At 44.8% G+C, this 18,641-nt stretch overlaps 1 protein-coding gene across 9 annotated transcripts in view; it reads right to left on the bottom strand.

Annotated features, from left to right (window-relative positions):
* TACC1 (transforming acidic coiled-coil containing protein 1) overlaps positions 1-18,641 on the bottom strand; it is a 95,190-nt gene that overhangs the window by 38,078 nt on the left and 38,471 nt on the right. The gene's annotated exons all lie outside the window — the stretch shown is intronic.

Genomic DNA, 18,641 nt, shown 5'->3' on the forward strand with positions numbered 1-18,641 from the left:
ACGTTCTGAGGAGAACTGGGGAAGCCTGATTAAACACGGCCCGGGTTAGATAACATTAATTAGGTTAATTTTATTAGTTATGATGTTGGTCTTATGGTTAACAGGAAAAATGTCCTTATGTTTTAGAGATGCACACTTAAATATTTAGGGAACACGTCTCATAAATACTTCAAAAACAAGAAGCAAACATGCCAAAATGTTGACTGCTATAACTGGGTGACATGCATATGCAGAGTCATTACACTCTTCTATTACTGTATGCCTAGACTTTTCATAAGAATAAAAAAACAATATCTAGAAAAAACTCTGGAATGATGTACATGAATTTTTTTAACACCTCATCCCTTGAACTGGGACTATGTCTGTTTTCTTCTTCTCTTATTTGCTTATCTAGATTTTCTACTTTCCATCTACAATGAATATTATTTCGATGATTTTCCAAAGCTACGTACAACGATACCTATTTTAGGGAGTTCAAGACAAGTTCCCTTTCTTCCCAGGCACCCTTGGCCTCCCGCCCCCAAGCACAATGCAGAGGAACAGAAGCCCCGATCCCCTTTGATTCCACCAAAGCCAGTACCTTGAGGCACTTGACCACTTTCCAAACTTGGTTTCAGAAAATGACCTACGGACACAGCCTGTCACAGAAGGGTAAGAGGTAACTTAACACAATGCCGGTGCACGACGCAACCAGACGAAACGTTTCTCCAAGAAGCGAAGCAGAAAGCGTAAGCAAAGTCTGGCTGCATCAGCAAGTGTAAAATTGGCTAGCAAACGGCAGACGGTTTAAGACAGAAATGGAACAACACAGGCTGTAGGAAAAGAGCATGAGGTATGCTGGCTGTGCAGTGGTGGAGGATGCACGAGTGCCTGACAGAAAGATGGAAGGGCAGATATTCCCGTGGTGGAAACGGATGCATCCAGTGCAGTGATTTGAAAATGCCCCTGAATCAAATCACTCAGGGAGCTCTGAAACAAACAGATCCTTGGGTGTTAGCCCAGAGCCCCCTCATTTAGTTGGTCCAGTGAGGGGCCCAGGCACTTTTACAAAGATGATTCTAGGGCTTCCCTGGTGGCGCAGTGGTTGGGAGTCCACCTGCCGATGCAGGGGACACGGGTTCGTGCCCCGGTCCGGGAAGATCCCACATGCCACGGAGCAGCTGGGCCCGTGAGTCATGGCCGCTGAGCCTGCGCGTCCGGAGCCTGTGCTCCACAGCAGGAGAGGCCACAGCAGTGAGAGGCCCGCATACCGCAAAAAAAAAAAAAAAAAAAAAAGATGATTCTAACATGCAGAGTGGGACTGAGGGCAGTGCTGTCCAACGGAACTTTCTATCAGGATGAGAACATCCTATTATCTGAGCTGTGTGATAGGACAGCCACCAGTTCTTTGCGGCCACTGAGAACTTGCAATGTGACAGCGTGACGGAGGAACTGAACGTTCAATTTCATTCGATTTTGGTTCAACAGGCACGGGTGGCGACAGGCTACCTTACTGGACAAAGCAGGTTTCTAGGGGATGCCATGAAACACCTGAATCACACAACTCCACAGCCGTACACACTTAACCGTTTCCCCCTGGAGAGAAGTCTCAGTGTCGTTAAGCCTTCTGGTGTCCTGAGAACAGCAACTTCAAAAATGAAGCGAATGCAAACAGCAAACCTGGGACAGCTCGGAGCATGCGCGTGGGCACCTGCACTCACCTCTCCTCCTTCGTGTTTCTCCTTCACACTTAGCAGCACCCCTCCCCCACCTTCCAGCCTAAAAGATCCATTCACTGGTTAAACTAATGACAGAAGCACTGAAGTCACGCTACATGTCACGTAATTTTTGAGGGTTTTCAAATTTCTTTGTCATTATAATTATTGCTGGGTGAAGATTTTCGTGTACGTATCTTCATACTACAAGATGTGACACAATAAAAATGGCCTTTGTCCAAGGTCCCTGGCACAGAGCTCCTAAAAGCCCCAGAATTTTCCTGGGTGACACGAGTGTCCTGTTATTGACAATAAGCCCCTTTGATCACACCTGCGTTTAATGAGGTGTCTCAGGGTGCGGGTCCCAGATAGCGTCCAGATGGGGCTGGTCACCAGAAAGACCCAACTCGTGGTTAGAGGGTGGCAACGTTCAGGGGCTGGAGATCAGTCGGGTTATAAAAAATCTTGAACAGTGAGATTCACGGGGCTCCCAGGTTGGTGGACCCACAGAGGTGCTGCAGGGGTGACAGGCCTGGACGAGACGTACCCGGTCCCCTGCATCTCTTCCATTCGGCTGTTCCTGAGTTGCATCCTTTACAATAAAGCAGTAAACGTATTTTCCTGAGTTCTGTGAGTCACTGTAGTAGAGAAGCTGAGAGGGGTCGTAGGATCCCCCAAATCTGTAGCCAAGCTGGACAGAAGTGTGGGACCTGGGATGCACCTGTTGCCTCAGGTGAGGGCAGCCTGGAGGGACTGAGCCCTTAAATCTCTGGAGTCTGACGCTAACTCTGGGTAGTTACTGCCAGACTAAGATTGAACAGTAGGACACTCAGTTGTTGTATCAACCACACACAGAACTGGTATTTGAAGAGACACCACATATTTGGTGTCCAAAAAACCCCCAAACCCTCTCAACGACAAGTGCTATTTACATTGTCACGTTTTCATGTATCCTAATAAGCTACAGGTTGACCACGGACAGTAGATAAATACAGTCTTATCTAATAGCAAGATAAAGGTTCTGCCTCCGTGTGATGGAAGAAGCAGCTAGATTCACAATTACCCAAGGCTGATGACCTTCACAAGGGAAACGGGGCAAATTCGCACAAAACCAGATGCTGCAAGATGTCCAGCAGGGGTACCCAGGCCCGCATCCTCCAGAAAAGAAAACAGAGAAAAAGTTTCCCCATGGTACTGTTTAACTTCCTGGTTACTAGCTGTCTGACTCCAGTTCAATGATTAAAATAAAAACAACATATTGTGGTACCATGTTAAAAATTGTGTTTGAAGTAGTTAGTGACATTGAAAGATGTTGGCTATATATTATTAGAGAAACCAATTTCTAGAAAACACTGGGACCCAGAGCCTTGACCTCACTTCCAGAATAACTTACCCAGAGACTGTTTATTGTGCAATGATTTTCGTGCAATAAACCTTAGACAAGCATTACATTATCCCCCAGTGTTACAGATATATAAACAAATGACTAATATTAAGCCAATTCTCCCATCTCGAGGCCCAGAATCCTTCTTACTAAGCATAAAGATCTCTTCTTACCCAAACCTAATTCCCTCTTACCCATTTCTCCTCTGTCTCCATTTCAACACAGGACGGCGGCTCCAAGCCCACCCAGCCCCACCTCTCCTTCTCTTCCCAAGACACAAGGGTGGAATTTATTTTTTGTTAAGGGCTGTTTTTAAAGGGCCTCCCTCCTGAAAAATTCTTCGCAATTACACTACTGTTGTAACTGTGCTTGGTGCTCCAGATATATCACTTTAAGGTGTTCCTTAAGCCCATGTTACAGATGAAGGAACCATGGCCCAGAGAGGTTAGAACAGATGGAGCGAGGGAGCAGGAGGGAGGAGGGGGCGTGGAGTCTGGTCTGGGGCACAGGAAGGTCATGGCTCAACCATGCTACACAGTCCCCCAGTTAATTCTAGAGCCACCTGCATTCACCTCATTTCTCTTCGCTCCTGGGATGACCCTGAGAAAACCCAAATGGGGTCACAAGCCCAGGAAGAGGGGTTCTGGGCTGGAGGTTCAATGCTATGGTAGGACACAATCAAGTATATCGCTCTACATTGCTACATCCATGGAGGGGTGGGCATCTGAGTCAGGATGGAAGCAGGGGACAGTCCGTGTCTAGGAACAAACCACCCGTGCCATGCTTCTGAGAGCTGACAGGTGAGGTACAGAACCCACATGACCAAGCTGGGCTAGACATCCAAACAGGTGGGACTAGGGAGTTCCCTGGCGGTCCAGTGGTTAGGACTCCGGTGCTCTCACTGTCGAGGGCCCGGGTTCGATCCCTGGTTCGGGAACTAAGCCACGTGGCGCAGCCAAAAGACAAAACAAACCGATGGGACCGTACCTCCCGCACTGCTCCCTTCTGTCCTCATGGTGGGGGCGCCTGATCTCACAGTGAGCCACAAACGCGGAGGGTCCAGCGATGACCAAAGTTTTACAAATGTACTGCTGTGAGCCAAGCTGACTGCCAGCCACAGTACTAAGAAATCCTACGTGCAGACCCAAACCTGACACTCCATGTCCGCACTCCCTAATCAGTTTAAACCCTCAGCTTCATCAGGACTTGAAGCCCAAAAGTCCAATCATAAAAAGTTATGTCTAAGATAATCATCTAACCGACCAACCACAGGCCCTATGACCTGCAGCATACGCTGTGCTGGACATGAAGGGGCCACAAAATCAGCACATGGGGCTTATAATCCAGTGAAGGAGAGGAGAGCCACATTCCAAGACCCTACGGAGACACTCAAGGGTTGAATCGTGAGGAAGTTACTACCACCTTCTCACGTGACAGCCACCTCACGTGTTCTTACAGAGAAAACCACCACTGCTTGACCTCTGGTCTTCCTGCATCACCAACTTCTCTTCCCTTTCTAAATGGGTTACTTCCTCTTTGAATGTGCCTCCATATTTAGCAAGAGAACTTTCTAAAAGCACTAAAGTAATTCTTTATTTTTGAAAGCCAGGTAGGTTGTATTTTTAAAAAAATATTTATTTAGTTATTTGGCTGCACCGGGTCTTAGTTGCAGCATGCGAGATCTTTAGCTGCGGCATGTGGGATCTTAAGTCGGGGCACGTAGGATTTAGTTCTCCGACCAGGGATCGAACCCAGGCCCCCTGCATTGGGAGTGCGGAGTCTTAACCACTGCACCACCAGGGAAGTCCCAGTTGTATTTTAAAAGGACCTTTATTGTTGACTTAGAAGCAAGCTGGGCAGCGACAAGGAGGGACCTATAGATTGTCATACTGAGTGAAGTCAGTCAGACAGAGAAAGACAAATATCATATGATATCGCTTATACACGGAATCTAAAAAAAAAATGGCACAAATGAACCTATTTACAAAACAGAAATAGAGTCACAGATGTAGAAAACAAACTTATGCTTACCAATGGGGTCAAAGGGGTGATATATTGGGAGACTGGGATCGACATATACATACTACTATGTACAAAACAGATAACTAACAAGGACCTGCTGTATAGCACAGGGAAATCTACTCAATACTCTGTAATGACCTATATGGGAAAAGAATCTAAAAGAGAATGGATATATGTATATGTATAACTGATTCACTTTGCTGTACACCTGAAACTAACACAACATTGTAAATCAACTATACTCCAACAAAAGTTAATTTAAAAAATTAATTAATTAAAAAAAAAAAAAGCAAGTTGGGAGGAGGTAAGAAGAATGAATGTAGTGCATCTAAGGTATGGGCTACAGGAGAGGTGAAGACATCAGTGACTAGACCAGACTCAGCATTCTTCCTCACAGAGGAAAGGAAACAGCTGCTCTCGGGTCTAGGCAGGAGCCTGACGCTGATGTCCTAATGCGGCACTGATGCCCTCTGACCCTGAAAGTGTACGACCTATGTTCTGCTACCCCTCAAGAAACAGGTAGACAGGCCCCCAAACCACTTCCCCCTCCAACCCATCTTAGCTCATATTCCTTTGGTAACAAGGGACACAATCTCTCCCTTGAAATGCAACTCACAAAGGGGAAATGTAGTACAAACGTTAAACTGCAGACAGTGGTACCCTGGGTATGTTTTCCTAGAACTAAGAATTTAGAACAAATAAGATACTTTGCAGTCATATGATCTTCAAAGCACTTCCATACATATTACCTAACTTGATCTTCAAATCAACCCTGTGAAAAAGGCATAGCAGGGCTTATTAATTCCATTTAAAATCAAGAAAATGATACTATGAATAACTGTATGGTAACAAATTTGATAACTTAGATAAAATACACAAATTCCTAAAAAGACACAAGCGACTGAAACTGACTCAAGAGGAAATAGAGGGCTTCCCTGGTGGCGCAGTGGTTGGGCGTCCACCTGCCGATGCAGGGGACACGGGATCGTGCCTGGGTCTGGGAAGATCCCACATGCCGCGGAGCGGCTGGGCCCGTGAGCCATGGCCGCTGAGCCTGCGCGTCCGGAGCCTGTGCTCCGCAGCGGGAGGGGCCACAGCAGTGAGAGGCCCGCGTACCGCAAAAAAAAAAAAAAAGAGGAAATAGAAAATCTGAATAGATCTAGGACAAGTAAAGAGATTGAACTGGTAAATTAAAAACTCCCCCCACCCACACACACACAAAAAGACCGGGACCAGACTGGTGAATTCCACCAAGCATTTAAAGAAGAATTAACATCAATTGTTCCCAAACTTCAAAAAGCTATAGAAGGAGGAAACACTTCCCAATTCATTCTATAAGGTCAATATGACCCTGATGCCAAAACCAAACAAAGATATCACCAAAAATACCAAACCGAAAAACTACAGACCAATATTTCTTTTTGAAAATCAATGCGAAAATCCTCAAAATACTAGCAAACCAAGTCCACCAACATATAAAAAGGCGTGATTTACCCCAGAAATGCAAGGTTGGTTGAACATCTGAAAATCATTTAGTGTAATATACCACAGCAATAGAATGGAAGACAAAACCCACATGATCATCTCAATATACACAGGAAAAAAACTGACAAAATCCAACATCCTTTCATGATTTAAAAAAAAAACAAAACTCAACAAACTGGGAATAAAAAGGAACTTCCTCAACTTGACAAAATACATCTCTGAAAAATCCAGAGCTAATGTCATATTTAATGGTAAAAGACTGAATGTTTTTACCCTAAGATCAAGAAAAAGACAGGAATGTCAGCTCTCACCACTTCTATTCAAAATTGTACTAGAAATTCTAGCCAGGTCAATTAGGCAAGAGAAAGAACAAAAATGCATCCAGATTGAAAAGGAAAAGTAAAACTATCTGTATTTGCAGATGACCCAATTTTTTGTACAGAAAGTTCTGAGGAATCCACCAAAAATTATTATAACTAATAAGTGAATTCAGCAAGGTTGCAGGGTACAAGATCAATATGCAAATGTCAATTGTATTTCTATACACTTGCAATGAAAAGTCCAAAAACAAAATTATGAGAACAAGTCCATTTATAGTAGTATCAAAAAGAATAAAATACTTAGAAGTAAATTTAACAAAAGAAGTGCAAGATGTGTACTCTAAAAACTACAAAGCAGTATTTGAAGAAATTAAAGAGATCTAAATAAATGGAAAGGCATCCTATGTTCATGGATTGGAAGATTTAATATTGTTAAGATGACAATCCTCCTCAAATTTATCTATAGATTGAACACAATCTCTATCAAAATTCTAGCTGGCTTCTTTGCAAAATTAACAAGCTGATCCTAAAATTCATATGGAAATGTAATGGACCTAGAATAGCTATAACAACCTTGAGAAAAAAGAACAAAGTTGGAAGACTCACACTTCCTGATTTCTAAACTCACCACAAAGCTACCGTAATCAAGACAGTGTGCATAAGGAGAGACATATAGCTCAATGAAACAAAATCAAAAGCTCAACCCTTACACCTCTGGTCAACTGATTTTTGACAAAGGTGCAAAGTTAATTAAAAAGGGAAAAAAACAGTCTTTTCAACAAATGGTGCTGGGGCACTGGATATCCACATGCAAAATACTGAAGCTGCACCACTTCCTCACAACATGTACAAAAATTAACTCAAAATTGATCAAAGACCTAAATGTAAGAGCTCAAACTATAAAACTCTTAGAAGAAAGCACAGTAGTAAATCTCTGTGACCATGGGTTAGGCAAAGCCTTCTTAGATATGACACCAAAAGCACGAGGGACAAAAGAAAAAAATACATAAACTGAACTTCATGAAAAGTAAAAACTCTTACACTTCAAACGATATAACCAAAAGAGTGAAAAGACATCCCACAGAATGGAAGAAAATATTTACAATCGGATATCTGATAAGGGACTTGTATCTAGACTACATAAAGTATTCTTACAACTCTAAGATAAGTAACCTAATTTAAAAATAGGCAAAGAATCTGAATAAACATTTTGCTAAAGAAGATATACAAGCAGCCAAAGAGTACATGGAAAAATGCTCAACATCGTTAGTCATTAGGGAAATACAAATCAAAACCACCATGAGATACCCCTTCACACCTATAAAGATGGCTACAATCAAACAGATTAACAAGTGTTGGCTAGGATGCAGAGAAACTGAAAACCCCCATATACTGCTGGTAGGAATGTAAAATGGTGCAGCCACTTTGGAAAACAGTTTGACAGCTCCTCAAAATTAGAAACAGTTACCCTATGACCTAGGAATTCCACTTTTAGGTATACACCCAAGAGAAATGAAAACATACACCCACACAAAAAGCTGAACATGAGTGTTCATAGCAGCACTATTCGTAATGGCCCAAACGTGAAAATAACCCGAATGTCCATCAACTGATGAATGGATACATAAAATACGGTTTATCCATAGAGTGGAATATTAATCAACAATAAAAAAAGAATGAAGTACTGACAGATGCTACAACATGGATGAACCTTGAAAACATTATGGTAAGTGAACAGAACCAGTCAGAAAAGACTACATATTGTATTAATTCCATCTATATGAAATGTCCAGAATAAGCAAAGCTAGTGAGACACAGAGTAGATTATCAGTTGCCTAGGACTGGGGGTGAGAGAAAAATGGGGGATGAGTGCTAATGGGTACAGGATTTCTTTGGGGGGAGGTGATAAAATGTTCTTAAAATTAGACTGAGGTGACAGCTGCACAACTCTGTTCATATATTAAAAACCATTGAATTGTATATACCCTTTAAATGGCTGAACTGTGTGTGTGTGAATTATATCTCAATAAAACTGTTTTTAAAAAAGGAGAGAGAACAAAGAGACTCAGAGGGTAACAGAGCAGAAGCATGTCCTGCAATTCCTACAAAATGTTCTACTATATCACAGACTTACATTTCAGAAAATGCTTTAAATAGTCTCTTTATGTGTCACCTGTAGGAACACATACTTGAGAGAGGTGGTAGGTCTCACCATCACATCAATCTGGGATTTTAAATTTTTCTTAAGGAAGCCCACAACATGCTAGAGAAGTTCTATTTACAGAAAGAGGAGAAAAAATGACATCACTCTTCTCTTCTACAACAGATGTAGCCAAGTATATGAACCATCTTAGAGACATGACAATTGGCATGCTCAAAAGGCTTTTGTTTTTGTTTTGGGGGTAGGGGGAGTTGTGTGCTTTTTAAAAGTCTTTTATGTATTTATTTTTAACATTGGACCTCTTCCGAGACCTCCCTCACACATTCCCTTGCTAAAACTACCTGTCTGCTGCTAAACGTCTGGGGAAGCCAAGGAGACCAAGGGGCCTGGGGAACAGGAGGCGGCCAGCTCCTTCCAGACTCTGAGCTCTGCAGGGCCTTATACCCTGGTCCCTTTTGTGTCCCCAAAGCAGAAACTGAGCACTCAAGACAGAGCTGATGCTCACGGTCACTGCTGAGCTGATGTCTGATACATACAGGACCCCCTTCCCACCTGATCATCTTTCGTACAGAACAAAAGTACACAGAACAGCAGTGATAAAGCCGTTCAGCTCTATCCGCAGGAGCAACGCTTGCTCTTCACTTGACCCTGTCCCTTCGAAGACCCCCCTCCTTTCTGTGTCTTCCCTCCCACCTTTGCTCTCAAGTCTGAACCAATGGAGGGCTTCAGGAGGGAAACACAACGGGTCTGACCTGAGAAGACTGTTAAAAAGGTACGTATTAGCATTTAGGGAAGTGTCCAAAATGTGAACATTTTTTAGAGTTTCACATCTCTGAGTTCCCAGTCCCTCTAATTGCCCCCAAGTTGAGACATACTTCATATACGTACGTTCTCAGCCACTCAGCCAAGGACATCAGCCTTAAAATGGAGAAGTGCACTGTCCAGGGGCAGGACAACAGGATAACGGGACAAGGAGGCCTTTTCCAGGACTGCTGGGTAGACCCTAAGGGTGGTGGCCGCAGGACTCACGTTCCCCTGACAACCGCTGGGGCCCCACATCACGCAGAGCCTGGGAGTGACGAGGGGGTTCCAAGTGGGTGAGTCAAGGTGGGGAAAAGCACAACAGCCTTTTAAGTATGCTGCAATGTTAAGATGTCCCCACTTACAGCGGAAAAACAGCACCAACACACACGCGCACACACTTGCCTGAGCCCAGACAACAAACTGATGGTCTAAACCTCCTCTTCCCCACCGTCTAAAAAACAAAAACAAAAACAAAAACAAAAACATTACCCAGGAGCTTGGGAGGTGGTAATTTATTTGCTTTTTGTTAAGAGATGGGGCCAGGTGCTGGAAGCTTCTAACTCCTGAGAGAGGCTCACTCTAATATTCAAGACTCCGCAGGTAAAGAATAATCTGGAAAGCCACTCGATAAACTGGAAAAGTTTGTACTAAGGATGACGAAAGTACTTCAAATTTCCAAACCAGCGTCCCATGCTATTTTATTTAAAAAGAGACCCAAACCCTACCCTCTGAAGGCCAAGGTGACCGTAAGGTAAGAGGGTGGGGCTCACTCATCCAGAGGAGTCCACCCCCAGGAGCCCCAGCCTTGCCCAGAAGCTGAGCCAATGACAGATGCGTCTTCTCTTCTCACTCAGGAGGTGCCCCTGGGTTTGGAACCACCTGGATTCGTCTGAGGCTACATTTCCAGTAGAGCAGAGACCCCTTGCACAGACAGAAGCCCTCCCCAGAGCCTTCTGCTCCAGCCCCAGCAGGCAGCAGGAGCAGAGGAGAAAGGGCGCATGCTAACAGAGCTAGCAGAGACCTGAACTTCACTCTACTGCTGCCAAACCACCATAATACGCATCTCTTTAGAAATCATTACTAGAGCATTCAAAACACCAACTGCCTCTCTCACGAAGCAGCAACCACCCACACAGCTGGGAAGCAGATGCAGGATAAAGAAAAAGAGGGAGAATGTTGGGCAAGAGGGAGAGGGGAGCCTCCAGAGCAGGCAGATGCCTCCGCAGTAGGACGGGGACCCTGGCTGAAGCCCACGCCACGGCTCCCGCCTCCTCTGCTCCTGCACCCTAAGAAGAGGGGCAGAAGGAGAGGTGGGGATGCAGGGAAGAGGCCCCAAAGGAAGGCGTAATGGGCTTCGTGGCAGGCAGCCTCCAAGGCAGCCCCCAGTGAGCCCCCACCTCCTGGTGTTCACGCCCTTGGACCCGTGTAACCAGAAGGATACTGTGGAAATAACAGAGTGTGACTTCTGAGGCTGTCATAAGAGATGCTGCAGCTGCCGTGCTGCAAGAACACTAAAGCAACCTCACGGAGAGAGGTCCACCCGAGGGGTAAAGAACTGAGGCCTCCCACCAACAGCCAGGCCGAGGTGCCAGCCGTGAGTGAGCTGCCCGACGAGGGGCTCCAGCCCCAGTCAAGCCTCCAGATGACTACAGTCCCAGCCAAAGCTAGGAATGCATTCTCACAAGCAACCCCAAGCCAGATCACCCCGCTAGGCTGCTCCCAAGTTCCAGACCTATGAAAACAACGTGAGATGATAAACGTCCAGTGGTTTAAGCTGCTAATCAGCTTTGGAGTTATGTTATGCAGCAATACATAAACAATACCAGACTCTGGGAAATTCTTCTTTCTACACCAAAATAGGGGCAGAGTCCCAGGAGACTGCACACGTCTCCACGCACCTGCCTTTCCTCACCCACACATGACTCACAGGTGGAGAGGGAAGCAAGAGCTATGACGAGTGTGTCCATTCCCTGCTTATTTCTCATGGATGAGCAGAAGCTGAGCATTAAGGAAGCAAAACGTTTTCAATCCAACAGCACTGCTTACCCTATGATGCTTTTTCTTTTTTCCCTTCTGACTCGATGTCTAACTTGTGTGTAAACTTCTGATGTTCAAAACTCTTAAAATACATTTTATACTTCATATGTTATATATGCTAAGTTAACACATGTGGAAGATGTAATCTGGGCTTCCCTGGTGGCGCAGCGGTTGAGAGTCCGCCTGCCGATGCAGGGGACACGGGTTCGTGCCCCGGTCCGGGAGGATCCCACATGCCGCGGAGCGGCTGGGCCCGTGAGCCATGACCGCTGAGCCTGCGCGTCCGGAGCCTGTGCTCCGCAACAGGAGAGGCCATAACAGTGAGAGGCCCGCGTACCGCAAAAAAACAACAAAGAAAAAAAACAAAAAAAAAGATGTAATCCCCTGATGATTTTTTTAAAAATTACTATCATTTAATAAGATACTAAAGAAGATGCTTTCCCCCATCACACACTCTGTCCTGGCAACGTTTTAAGAACTTTTATTTCCTCTGATAGGTCTTCTCTTAAGTCAGCGAAGAGAGGGAGATTCATACCTTCCCTGTGAGCTGTATGTGTGATCTTCAAAGCTGAACTTACGACCCCACTGCTGTAAAAGCTGTGGCCTCGATTTCCCAGTTTTTAGACCGGAAATCACATGTGTCCTATCTCACAGCATCACTGTTATAAAATCAAATAAGATGCTGGAAAAAAAAATTGCTTTCAATACATACGATAAATACAGCTGAAACAGAAAGTTGGGGGTCTGTTAGGTCAGAATCTTGCAGTGGGAAAGCTGGAGATCAAGAATTTGCTGTCGTATTTCCAGCAATGACATAGGGCAGAGGGACTGGCTAGGACAATGTCTGCGTCTGCCAAGCAGAACTGCCAGAATACATTTTCCATTTGTGAATTAATGAAATACTCCGTTTGGCTACTATCCTCTTGTGAGTTTGGCCATCATCAATCTAGGCTCTGGGGATCTAATCATGTTTGTTGAGAGGCCATAAAATTAGGTTCATGTCCACCCCAAGGTGAGGGTGAGACCTTGAACTCAGAAACGGCAATCCCCTCCTAGGCCCAAGGTTAACAGTTATCAAATCCCCACAGAGACAGCTGTTTTGGGTGGATCAACCATGATCTCCCATCACTAAGTCACTAATCTGAGTTTAGAAGACCGTGACGAAATGGCATATACTGCTAGGGCTTCCTATGAACAGTATTATTGATCACTTGGAAAAGGTACTATGACTGCTCTTTAAATGTTTAAATGGCTTTAGACCACATCCATTTTTTATGTGGAACATTAAGTGGTAGCAACGTAATTTTAGCAGGGCTGCTGACACCCCCTGCCCATACACCAGAGAAAATGCTTCCACCACCAGAAGCTATCAAAGAAAGTTATACTGCTTTATTTGATGCTCAGGTAAGCCCCAAATCGGGAAATGCAAGTCTGAGGTGAGTTCAATCATTACAATATTTAAGAAGGTCTTGAATTTGCTATTCACCTTAAAAGAATAATACTGCTTTGACAGTTACTAAAATCTTCACTTCCGGCAGGCACACTCTGCCCCTGCCCCCAAGTGTTTTATTCAACACTCTCTGAGTCTCTGCTGGAAAAATGATACTTTTCCCCCAAGAGTACATTGTCCCTGGGTCGAGCACCATATAGAGGTAGAGATGCTCCCTACATGGCTCCTTTACATTGTTATAAATAAAGCAACAGAGAAACATGGCCTGATCCCATTTACTAACTAGTGAGAACCTCCAAGCTGATAGCTACAAACATTAAACCGGGGGGGGGGGCGGGGAAGGAATTGTATCATGTAGCTGAGGTTTTCAAGCCTATCGTTGAGATGTTTTCTCTTACAATAATCTAAAATAGTGCAATATAAAAATTTAAATTGTGAAAAAGCCTATCACATAAAAAAACTGAAAATAAAAATAAAAAGAGCATTAACCTGGAATGCTGTCAAAGGAGCCACATGGGTTGAACTGTCGGACTAGGTAACATTAAGGGTCCTTATTAGTCCCATTACTTCTAGGACATTCTAATAAAGCAATCCCTGCGGTAGGAGCAGGGAAAGGACGTCAAACTAAATCCCTAGGAGAACCACACTCATAGTTTCGACTAGAACATTTCAAGAAGTACCTCATGAAAAATGTTTGCATAATGTTTGCTTATACATGTAGCCCAAAGCCTTAGAATCAAAAATCTAAGGCTCAGATTTTAATAAGATCTCCCTTCTAGGTCTTATATAGATAGTCTAAAACAATCCAATAAAGACATCATATCAACCACACAACCTATACCAACAATACACCACAGCAACAGTCAAATTACAAACGCACAAACACCCAAAGTTACATTAAATACACTTAATGGGCAAAAGTGAAAAGCCTCTATGATTGTACTTGTACTTAAATGATTCCAAAATTCTCCCCATTCTTCCCTAATTTCCTTTTTTCTCAGATCTTTTAGTCAATTGAAAATTAGGTATATTGACAGACCAAAACATTGTTTTGCAAGGGAGACCAACAGCCAGCCCAAACTAGTCTCTCCGTGACGCCTTACCTGACCATTCAGGCCTACAGGAAGGGCACCCAGCGCCCACAGTTCATCTGTTAATCAGCTACAGCCTTGTAGCTTTTTTTAAATGAAGTTTAATTACTTAAACTTTATAATTTTACCAAAATTGTCGTAAGTGTGGATCTCAGTCGGCAAACTCTTCTGTAAAGAGCCAAACAGTAAATATTTGAGCCTTTTGCCCATCTTTCTTTCAGTCTCTATTCCGAGTACTCAACCTGCTATCTTAGTGCAAAAGCAGCCAGACAACAGCGAAATGCACAAGTGTGGCTGCGTGCCGACGAAACCTCATTTATGGGCCCTGAAATCTGAACTTCCATATATTTTTCAAACAAAATATGTTTCTCCACCATTTAAAAATGCAGAAACCATTCTCAGCTCTCAGGCAGAACAGCAAAAGGCAACAGCAGGCCAGATTTGGCCTATGAGCCACCATTGGCTGATGCCTGATTTAGACTAACCCAAACTGTGTCGACAAACAAGTCTGCAGTCCCCACAGGCCTCCAGCAGTAGATGCCTATGCACTGACCCTGTTTATCTCTCTCCTTCTGTTCTGGAGGACCACAGTGTGTGTCTGGAATATCTAGCCATCTAATCAACACATCAAACAGGGTAGTTTTGTTCCAAGGGCATAGAGAGCTTCAGCGTGAATTAAAATTCCCTCTCTCAAAGAAAGGTAACAACCTGTAAATAAAGGGATGTGTGTGTGTGTGTTGAGGGGAGGTGTCAATTAACAGAGGACAGCCACTGCAGCTTTCGCTTTTATGACCCGAAACACTGGACAAAACCACAGTCCATAGCACCAAAAAAACCCAAACAACAAAAAACAGATGAACTTGAGATTGTGCCTTTCAAAAGTCCTTTCCTAGGTGATGTCTCCTTACTGATACATCTCCCAGCAAAGAGAAAGAGTTAACACCAGCAATTTAAACACCCTTTGCGGAGGAAGGCAGACAGACAGCAAACACAGAGCTATCAGCCCAAGCACTATAGCCACATTCTGGTACATTCAAGAAACTTCTCGGCCTACAGTTTTATTTTAACAGTTAGTCTGAAACCGGCTTCTATCTGTGGCTTAAAAAAAACCGTACAACCTCATCCACTGTCTAATTCCTAGTATGGCAGACAATCCTGCCTTAAGAAGAGTTATTACAGGCCCATCTCAGTGATACTGCGGGTTTGGTTCCAGACCACTGAAATAAAGCAAGTATTGCATATAAAGTGAGGCACATGCATTCTGTTGTTGTTTTCCCAGTGCATAAAAAAAGTTATGTTTACACTATACTGTAATTAAGTATGCAATAGCATTATGTCTAAAAAGACAATATATATACTTTAAGTAAAAAGCACTTTATTACTAAAAAATGCTAAACATCATCTGACAATGCAGGGGTTGCCACAAACCTTTGACCTGTAAAAAATGTTGTATCTGGGAAGTGTAGTACCATGAGATACGTCTGTATAGAGTTCAGACACTTTAGGTCCCTAAAAAGCTTCCAATAAAAAGAAAATTAGTTCAAAGTAGATGTAGATGTTTCCCCAAGTTCAAAGAATTAGATGGAGGTTGGGATGCAGCCCGTGGGTACAGTACATGGGATGCAGCCACACATTTGAGGGCCCTTCCACACCAGGAAGCCAGGATCTCCTACATATGTTAATTCCAACCCTGACCAGCTAACAACTCATAGATCATCCCCAGAGAAGACAGAGTCTTACATGATCTATACCTGCTGTTGCCCCATGTCCTGAACCACAGAAACATGAAAGACTAACCTTATCAGGAGCCAAATAATCCACAATTTTTGGAGAAAGAGAACCATCCAGGCCCAGAAATTAGACTTAAACATTAGACTCCAGAAACTTTTGTCCACTGATCTCTTTCCTGGTCAGCCTTGTGCTTTGGCTGTATTTTTACACGTACTGTGTATGCATGACAAGGCCATCAACAGGGCTCTGGACAAGGACTGGGTGTTCGGGAGAAGAAACCCTAGAAGGCAGGATACTGCCAGGCTGATGAGGAATCATGCTATTATCTAAAGACCCTAAATTGAAAGATTTCATAATATGTAGTGGCTGTTTCCTAGGATGTACCCCTGCCATATTCATGGTCCGCAATCATGATCTCCTCCACTGAGCTTTCTTGGTTCATAAACTCTCTAAAAGGAAAACTTCAGGAATTCCCTGGGGCTCCAGTAGTTAGGACTCTGCGCTTCCACTGCAGGGGTCACGGGTTCAATCCCTGGTTGGGGAACTAAGATCCTGCAAGCCGCACGGTGTGGCCAGAAACAAACAAACAAAAGACACAAAAGGAAAACTTCTAGAAAGAGTGAAAAAGAGAGTATGAGCTACAAGTTACTAAAACTTGTAAAAATGAGTCAGTGGCACAGGAAGGACCAAACAATTGGGTCTGTGTGGTTCTGGGGGCCTGCGCCATACTGGCCTCCATTCAATTAGCAAAGAATCTGTCAGGATGAATCAGACTACCAGCTGACAGGATGGTGAGGAAGGGGGCGGCCCAGGCTGAGCAATTCAAAGAGGCTTTCAAACAGCTACTTAACGTGTCTTGTGAGCTTTATTTGAATTTGAGGGGAAGGTCACAGAATAGTTCTCTCAGGCTTTCAAATCTCCATTCTGATCTGCCAATCCTGAGAGAAGAAAAAGGGAAGCTATGAAGCGGCATCTCTGTCACTGAGATGGCTACACAGCAAAGTGCCACACACAAGTCCTCCCACACGCAAACCTGCCTGTTCCCACACGGTCTCTGCCTGAATCCATGGTACAAAGCAGCCCGGGGACAGTCGGGGGAGTTCTCAGCAGGGCAGCACGGTATGGAGCTCACCATTAAAGCAAAACCACATCACAAAAAGCTGATATCACTTCCCCAGTAATTCCAGCTCCGTCACGAAGTCCAGCACAGGGAACCTGACCTCCCGTGGCGACCCATGAGGAAGCTGCTAATAAGCAAGAAAACAGAATCACTGTTGGGAGAATAAATTCATGATCAGATCAAAAACTAGGTAACTGGATAACTGAAAGCTGGCTCTACTTTGTCACTGCAGGTGGCAGTGACAGACACTGGAATAGAAAAAGCATGTGAAAAGGACATCCCTCCTAGACGCCCGTCTCCAGGCAGCAGCCCGCCAGCCTTTGACAAAGGAGTCAAGGCATCATCCCTCTGCTCAGAGCCCTCTGCTGTGGGCTGGACTGTGCTCCTCCAAAAGACAAGCTCAAGCCCTAACTCCCCACACCTTGGAATGTGGCCTCATCCGGAAGTACAGCTGAGCCTTGAACAACGTGGCGGTTAGGGGTTCCGACCCCCGACCACCCAGCACCGCTGAAAACCCTCCACATCAGCGGTGCTGCACCCTCAGATTCAACCAACCGTGGATCGTGTAGTACTCTAGAACATACTTACTGAAAAAAACCTGTGTGAGTGGACCCGCACAGCTCAAACCCACGTGGCTCAGGGCTCCACTGTGGTATCTTTGCAGTAATCCAGTTAAGAGGAGGTCAACCTGGATTAGGGTGGCCCCTAAACCCAATGACTGGTGTCCTTATAAGTAAGCCACATGGAAGACACAGAGACACACAGGGAGGAGCTGGCCATGGAATGAAGGAGGCAGAGAGGGAAGTTTTGCTGCCACAGGCCAAGGAACACCGAGAACTGCTGGCAACCACCAGAAGCTAGAAGAAACAAGGAAGAATCCTTGCCTAGAGCCTTTGGAGGGAGCGTGGCCCTGCCAACACCTTGATTTCGGACTTCTGGCCTCCAGAGCTGTGAGAGAATCAATTTCTGTTGCTTCAAGCCACCCCGTTTGTTTGTGGCACTTTTGAAAGGCAGCCCCTTCCTGTCTCACTCAGGAGGAAAATCAGTGCCTCGTTACGAGGTGACCCAGGCCTCCCCCGACCCGGCTGACTGTGGCTCCCAGAGCTCCCTGCCCAGCAGGTCGCTGCAGCCACCCTGGCCTCTTCCCTGGTCCTCGAACATGCTGCCACCCTGCCACCACGCGCCGGCCCACGCGCAGGCTGCTGCTGTCTCAGACCTTCGCAGGTGCCACCCTCTGCTGGAAGATTTCTCGGGAACCTGCACAGCTGTTCCCCTCAATCCTCCTTCAGGGCTCTGCTCAAGTCCCCTGATCATTTGGGCTCCCCCATCGGGAGCCTCCTAT

This window comes from Delphinus delphis, chromosome 21 (genome assembly GCF_949987515.2).
Source record: "Delphinus delphis chromosome 21, mDelDel1.2, whole genome shotgun sequence".
In the NCBI taxonomy this organism is placed as follows: Eukaryota; Metazoa; Chordata; class Mammalia; order Artiodactyla; family Delphinidae; genus Delphinus; species Delphinus delphis.